Raw genomic sequence first — 8,168 nt, forward strand, 5'->3', positions numbered from 1 at the left:
CCTCCTCTTCCTCCTCCTCCTCCTCCTCCACCTCCTCTTCCTCCTCTTCCTCCTCCTCTTCCTCCTCTCCTGATTTAAAGCCAGTTTTGACATGAGGAGTGCTTGGCTGTTTAAAGACATTCTTTAGTCTTCCTGAGAACAAAAAGGAAGGCAGGAGTGATCCTGAAATCCTTGCACAGCCTCCTCATCCCCTAGTCTACGAAGAGACTTGATCCAGTGCCCTCAGGCTTCTCCTTCTTTTACCAGGAACTTCCTATGTCATGGTATCAGGTATTCCTATGTCCTATGTTCCAGGCTTCCTATGTCTTGGTATCAGGCAAACAGTGGTTTGAGCTTCAAACTTGAGGATGCTAAGAGCCTCACAGAAGGAAGCAGTATGAAAAGTACACTGAAGGCCTTAGTAGAGAAGCTCCTGCTCTTGTTCTGCTAAATGGACAAGCTGTGCCTATCAACTCACTGCTTTATTTATAGTTCTGTTTAGAGTCACATCTTAGTGCTACTGTCATCCTTGGGCAAAGAAGTTCCTTTGTGCAGTGGACAGCAGTAAGTGCAGAGACTCATTAAGAGATTAAAGTGCTTGGTTTAATGGGATTTCAATATCTCTTTCTCCAAGGCTCAGGAATCATCTAGAAGATGAAGGAGAGAGAACCTAAGAGAAGAATGAGTGGCATGAGATGGGAAGAACATTATCTTTACAAGTGATATCACAGTGTTTTCAACCCCCCAGTGGTGGACTGTTGACCCAAGGTCTGCAGAAGGTTGGGCTGGTCAACATGCTGCCATGTGGGAAGTGAGGAGAAGGGACTGAGAGGCCCTTCACAGAACTTCTAGGCAGATAATGGGAGATACTGGGGAGTGAGTCATGAGGCCCCACACCTTCCTGAATATTTTATGTTTGCTGGGGGATGGAGAGACATTTACTTCAGTGGTAGAACCTCTGGGAGGAGGCCTGTGCTCTTACAAACAAATCCTCATCCAGAACTCTATAAATAATTCTAATGAAAGTCATTGGATCATCAAAATCAATCAATTAATCAATCAATCAACAAACCAATAAAAAAGTAAAAGTAAAAGAGAGACCAGGTTGGAAGAGGAAGTGATCGGTGGGATCACAGGTAGGAGAGAGGATTGGATCAAAATAGATTGTATACATGAAACTGCTGCAGTGAAATTCATTATGATGGAAAAGCAAGCTAAGTTAAGAAGATTCAGACTCTGTACAAGGAAAGCGAACATAGCACACTTCTTACACATACAGCTGGTGTAGCTAACAATATTGTATCAGTCAGGCTGTCTGTCATTTTAACAAGCTCTTGACACTATTAAAGAAAATGTTTTGGAGGGTCCAGTCAAGGATCTGCTGGCCCATTGATTTTAGGTCTGGGTAAGTTAGCACATCACTGCAGAGAAGTGAAGGAAGGAATGGGTGCTTTTAAGGGGACAGCCCCAGTGATGAGACTTCCAGTTGTGCCTCACTTCTTTAAATGCCACTACTTCTCCACAGTGCCAAAGCTTGGAACCAAGCCTCTACCACATATGTTTTGGGGGCCAGTGAACGTACAAATCACAACAGGGCCAGTGACAATTCCTGCTCCAAAAATGAACACGTGGGAGAATGCATTATGAAGGGCGGCATAGCTTCACTTCGGATGAATGACAGCAAGTTCCTGAGGTGGGTGGGGGCCTGAGGACCTGGGGTCCTAAGGGACCATTGCTGCCCTCCAGCATCAGAGTGCTCTGGTCTTGCACACAGCCTCCAAAGTCTCCTTTGCAAAGAAAACTGGCAGAGAATCTCAAGGGGACTCTTTCTTGTTTGTTTGTTTGTTTGTTTGTGACTAGGCCTTTTTACTAGGTGACTGTCCTGGAACTCATCTTGTAGACCACGCTAGTCTTGAACTCAGAGATCTATTTGCCTCTGTCACCAGGGGCAAGTTGGCCAAGGGGACTATTTTTGATTGCTTCATTCATTATCAGTTAGTACACTAGAGCAATTCCCACCTTCTTTCAATGTACAAGAGGGTGCAGGGCTTGTGTGGTTTTCCTGAGTTCTGAGTGTGCCCTTCATGTCTCCGCTTATGGGCTGGCGCTTGCTTCTCATTTCACTAGGATAGAACTAGAGTCTTGAACCACAGCAAATGATCTGTGTCACACCAACCCTCTAATACCATCTTTCCTATTTGTAAAATGAGTCTATAATCATAACTGAATGGCTATTATAAGATCTGTAAAGCATAATACATCTTATACAGCTACTTTGGGGAAAACTGCAAGTTCATGGTGGCAACTTAGCCATGCACCATAGTTATGTCACTATAATGCCAGTAATGATCAATATTCATTATTTGAATATTATCATAATATGAAATATTAAATTTGATATTCTCCTTGAAATCTCAATCCCTTTTCTAAGTATTCATTATGCACACATAGAAAGTAAAGCTGTCACACAAATTGTGTATATAAGCATGTGTATATGTGACATAGCCAATGAAATCTAGACTGTATATATGCATGTGTGTATGTGTGATACAGCCAATCAAATCTTCCTAGGCTTTGAAGATGTACTCACTTTTTTTCTAGTTAAAAGTAATTGACCTTTTTCTCTCTGTGGGCACTACACAAGTCAAGAGGCTGTTTGAGACTTACAACTCCACAACATCGACAGCATTAGAGAGCAGACATTGGCTACAGCTTCTGGCAGTCACACATTTACTTAGAACGGCTTCCAAGCACTTTACAAGTTTCTCATTGTCACCCTGAGAGGACTTGCTAATTCAACTCTCCTTTTTACACATGTAGGAGGTGAGTCAAAGCCAGTTAGTCATTTATTGGGCATAGAGTGCATGAGATAGCTGGAACCAGGCAATCTTATGCCAGAAGCAGCAAAAATCATGGGGCAGCCTGAGGCAGGGCAGAACATACCAAAAGCCTGTAGTTCTAAATGTGAAGGTCTCTAACCAACTCTATGTCACTTGGACCAATCCTGATCCGATCCCTGGCTTGACTTAAGATCTTTGTAATTAAATCAGCCTCATGGAGTTTGAGTCTGGGACTGGCAGTTTACATGTCCTTCCTCTTCTGTTACCCACTCCCCACTTTTTCCCTTGTGATCTGGATGCAGGGGCATGGTGAGGAATTGGTACACAAGCATTTCCACGTAGCTGGACCCAAACTCTCGATTTCCTTACCATAATTCTTTTTTTTTTTCACTTCAGAATATTAAAATGGAGGGTGGGGAATAGATTAGTGGTCAAGAGTGTTTGCTGAGCAAGCATAGGGACCTGAGTTTAAACCCATAGCACCAATATGAAAAGGCCAGGCATGGCAGCACAGGCAGACACAGGCAGATCCCAGAATTTAGCTGGCTAGCCTGCCCAGCCAAATTGGAAGCTTTAGATTCAGTGAGAGACTGATTTCAAGGGAACAAAGCAGACGGGCACCAGTGTCCACTTCTGGCTTCCATGTGTGGGCTCCCAAGTGCATGCATGCACACACACGTGTACATGTGCACCCTGATGCACAATTAACACAGTAGCATTTTCTCTTACTTCCCTTCATGATAATCACTGTCTTCATATGCCAGTGCTACATTATTTATTGTTTTCTATTATACATTGAACACCTGAAACCTGGACATTCAAAATCCAGAATGCCCCAAATCTAAAACTTCTGAATATTGACATGCCATAAATGGAAATAGGGCAAAGTTAAAAGAAATGCACTAAAATATTGTCAAATATTACATAAAATTACCTTTAGATTGGGTGTATAAGTTGTGCATGAAAATATATGTATTCTATGTTCAAGCCTGGGTCCCAGCCACAGGACATTCCATTCTATATGTGGAAATATAAAATTAGAAAAAAAAATCCCATGAAATACAAAAGACATTGGTGTTTGGTGTCAAGCATTTTTGATATACGGTCTGTCCTAGATGCTCTTCCTGTGACCCTGTAGAGGTCTAAGAGGCTTAAGAAGATTTTAAGTTTTAGGAAAGAAATGTTAAATTTCAAACCTGGGACAAGCAGCTTGAGGTGCCTATTTAACACATCAAAGTGGACTTGACCTCCAGGTTCTTCCAGCATCCCTCAGTCCCTACCTATTACAGTATATGGGTGGCATACTTCATCCTCTACCCTGAACTCTCTAGCCCAGGGGCTGAACTGCCCTCCCCCAGAGGCTTTTCCCTGTATAATCCAGACATTTTGGACACCTACCCTTTCTCTGTCTCCTCTCCAACCCCCCAGCTCCCCCTCACACACACAGTTCAGGATCCTGACCACTCTGGCCTCTCCCAGACGTGTCTGCCTCTGGCTACGCTCTCCCACGTGTCTACAGTAAACCTTCTCCACCACACCTAGGGACAGTCATGGCCTTTCCTTTGCTTTTTACTTTTGTTTTTTTGTTTTGTTTTGTTTTTTTCATTCAGTGAGTATGGATATGCATGTGTTGGTGAACTTTGCATTTCTGTGACTAAATGCTTGAAACATAAGAAAGTGTCAGTCCGTGCTCATGGATTGACAGGAAAATGGCTTAGTTCTCTGAGAGGCTTTGCCAGCAGTGGATGGAGGCAGATGCAGAGACCCACAGCTAAATGTCAGGTGGAGCTCAGGGAGGTCAAGGCCTGCCACAGCCATGTTAGCCATGCATGGGTCTGTGAGAACCCCTTCAGAAAGAACAGGGTTTTCTCTTTATTTTTTTTATTCTTCTCTCATATATTACATCTTCACCCAGTTTCCCATCCTCCCTTCTCTCCTCCCATCTCACCCCATCACCTCCTTTCTTCCTCTGATCCACTCCTCCTTCTTTTCCCATCTGAAAAGGACAGGCCTTCCTAGAATATCAACCAAACTTGGCATATCAAGTTTCGATAAGGCTAGGCACTTCCCTTCATACTAAGGTTAGATGAGGCAACTGAGTAAGAGGAAAAGGGTCCCAAGAGCAGGCAAGAGTCAGAGCCAAGCCCAGCCCCATGTTAGGAGAGCCACAAGAACAGGCAGCTATACAGCAGCAACAGATATGCGGAGGGTCTGGGTCAGACTCATGCAGGCTCACCGACTGTCAGTTCAGAGAAGGGTAGCTTTTAAAATTAATTAATTCATTTTAATTCTCTGAGAGAGTTTTCTACAATGTGTTTTATTACATTCATTCTCTTTCCCAGTTCTTCCCAAATCCACCCCCTCTTCCCTACTCACTCAACTTTGTGTCCTCAAAACCAAACCAAACAAAGCAGGGAGAGGAGCTGGGTAGGCAGAGCAGAGAACTGAGGCTGGAGGTGAGACAGTGATGAGTCTGGGAGCAGTGTGGGAGCATGGCTCAGTGGACAAAGAAGCACGCGTGGCATGTACTCAGTTCAAAGTGGACACTCAGTGCTAAGTAAAGGACAAGGATGCTACAACCCACACACCCAGAGAGGCCAAGTAACAAGGAGGGCTCAAGGGAGAATGCATGGATGCTCCTCGGAAGGGGAAATAGAATAGATTTTGTGGGTGGAATGCCGGTAGACTGCCGATGGGGTGGGGATGGGAGCAGGAGGGAGGGGTAAAGATGGAAAGGGAGAGTACTGGGAGAGATGACTGGGATTGGGGCACATTTGGGGGCAATGTAGACATCTATTGCAGTAGAAACTCTCTGGAATCTACAAGAGTAACCCTAGCAATGTCTCCTGGTAATAGGAATACTAAGCCTGAATTGACTATCTTCTGTAACCAGGCAAGGATCTTAGCAGTGAGACTGGGACCCAGTCACAAAACTTTCAACCTACAGTCTGCCCTGCCTGCAAGACATGCTGGGGCAGAGGTGGCAAAGGACTTGTAGGGGTGGTGAACTGATGACTGTGCCAACATGTGACCCACACCGTAAGAAAAACCCACATGTGACACTGCCTGGATGACTAGGAACCAGAGGCAAGAAAGCCCAGAGATCCAGGATAGAACCAAATACAACTAGCAAAAAATGTCAATAAAATTATTTCTTATGATATTCTGTTATACTCATAGATTGGTGCCTAGCCCAATTGTCATCAGGGGGCATCATCTACCAAATGATGGGGATAGATGCAGAGACAACAGCCAAACACTGGGCAGAGCCAGGGCAATCCTGACAAAGAGCGGAAGGAAGAACACAGCCCACAAAATCAACTAAACAGGGCTCATATGGCTCATAGAGACTTACTTGACAAACTTGGATGCTGTATGGGTCTGAGTTAGGTCTTCTGCGTCTACCTTATGGTTGTGTAGCTTGGCATTCTTGTGGAACTCCCAAAAATGGGAAGGAAGGGTGTCTATGACTCTTTTGCCTGCACTTGGGACCCTTTACCTCCTCTGGCTTGCTGTTTTATGAGAGTCTGTGCCAAGTCTTATTGTATCTTGTTAGGCCATACTCGGTGGACATCCCTGGGAGGCCTGCTCTTTCCCTTTGTCTTTTTTCTGAAGGGAAACAGATGTGGAGATCTGGGGAGAGAGGAGGTGGGGGAAGAAACTAGGAGGAGTGGAGGGAGGGGGAAACCCTGGTCAAGAAGAAGAAGAAAAAGAGGAAGAGGAAGAGGAAGAACAAAAGCAACAACAACAAAACAACAGAAAGACCATATCAGAGCTGAGTAGGGCCATCTTCTATCCACTGGGAGACTCAGTCCAGAAGAACCTGGCCTGAAGCTAGTGTCCCTAACCCTGGTGGGAGAGGAGAGTGAAGGGCCTTGATGCAGCCAGTGGACTGCAAGCATGAGGGTCATGGAGAGATTTGTGCTGAAGGCAGAGAGATGTGCAGCAGCCTAGAAGGTCTTTCAGACTCTACGTCCAGAAACCCTGCCCAGCTGAAGATCACCCTGACTCTGGGCAACACCAGAATATGGGAGACAAATCTTAGGAACAGCACAGTGTTTCTGTTCTTCAGAAACCAGAAACCTTGGACCAGACCAGTGCCTTGTTGCAATAAGTATTTGTATGTAAAGCTGTTTAGGCAAAACCAAACCAAACCAAAATTGCTGTGTGACAGTCAGTACTTTGCAATTCCACTCTGATGAATAAATGTGCAGTGGACAGGTAGGAAAGATAGCAACTGGATCAGCTCATGGTGTATGGCAGAGAGGGGTGTCACTAGACACACCATGGAAGGGGTGACAGGTGTAGGAACTGCGGTGGGTGGTGGGGTGTGGGGGATAGCGCACATCATTGCCGAGTAGAGCCTTCAGGGTGATGTGTAGCAGCTTAGATGTCTCCCAGGCTGTGTCCCAGATAGTGCTTAGCCACATGCTCAACCTGGCTCTGGACAAAATCAGGATATCCCAGATGGAGGGTAATCAAAAGCAAAGAGAAGTAGCAATAACCTGTAATGTTTTGGGGTCTTTGATACGTCTCTGATCAATGACTCCAAGGTAAGTAATCCGTTCTTGGCATTGGGCTTTTTGTTGGTTGGTCTCTGATGTCTATTAAGGGCACAGTTGTCCCCATTATAGGGTAACACATTTTAACTTTTTAATCTCTCTATATTATATGTTATACATATAACACATAGACATAGACATATATAATAAGTGAAATTTATTCCTTTCTAGGAAGTTTCCACAGTAGTAGGTTTCTGTAGTACTTTTCCACAAGGAAGGCCTTTCACGTCATTTGCCTCTCTCTATGCTCCCTTCTCTATCTAGGGTTTTTGTTTTCTATTGTTTGGGATTTTGTTATTGTTGTTTGTTTGTTTGAGACAAGATCTCATATTGTAGTTCATTTGGCCTGGAACTCACTATGTAGCTCAGGATGGCTTTGAAAGCAAGGAACCTTCCCCTACTTCCATTTTAAAAAGAAATCATTATTTTATGTGTATGGATACTCTGCCTGCCTGCATGCCTGGTATCTGTGGATACCAGAAAAGGCCATTGGGCCCCTTGTAGCTGGAGTTGCAGATGCTTGTAAGTTTCCATGTAGGTGCTAGGAATCAAACAGGTCCTCTGGGAAAAAAGCAGCCAGTTTTCTTACCCCTGAACCATCTCTCCCACCCAGGAAAGACTTGGGGTTTTTTTTTGGTCATATGGTTTCAGTCTAGAATCATTTGGCCCTATTGCTGTGGGTCTATAGTAAGACAAGAGAAGAGGGGAGAGATAGAGGAAGTGTGGAGAGGAGAGGAGAGGAGAGGAGAGAGAGAGAGAGAGAGAGAGAGAGAGAGAGAGAGAGAGA

This window comes from Mus pahari, chromosome 5, assembly GCF_900095145.1.
Source record: "Mus pahari chromosome 5, PAHARI_EIJ_v1.1, whole genome shotgun sequence".
NCBI lineage: Eukaryota > Metazoa > Chordata > Mammalia > Rodentia > Muridae > Mus > Mus pahari.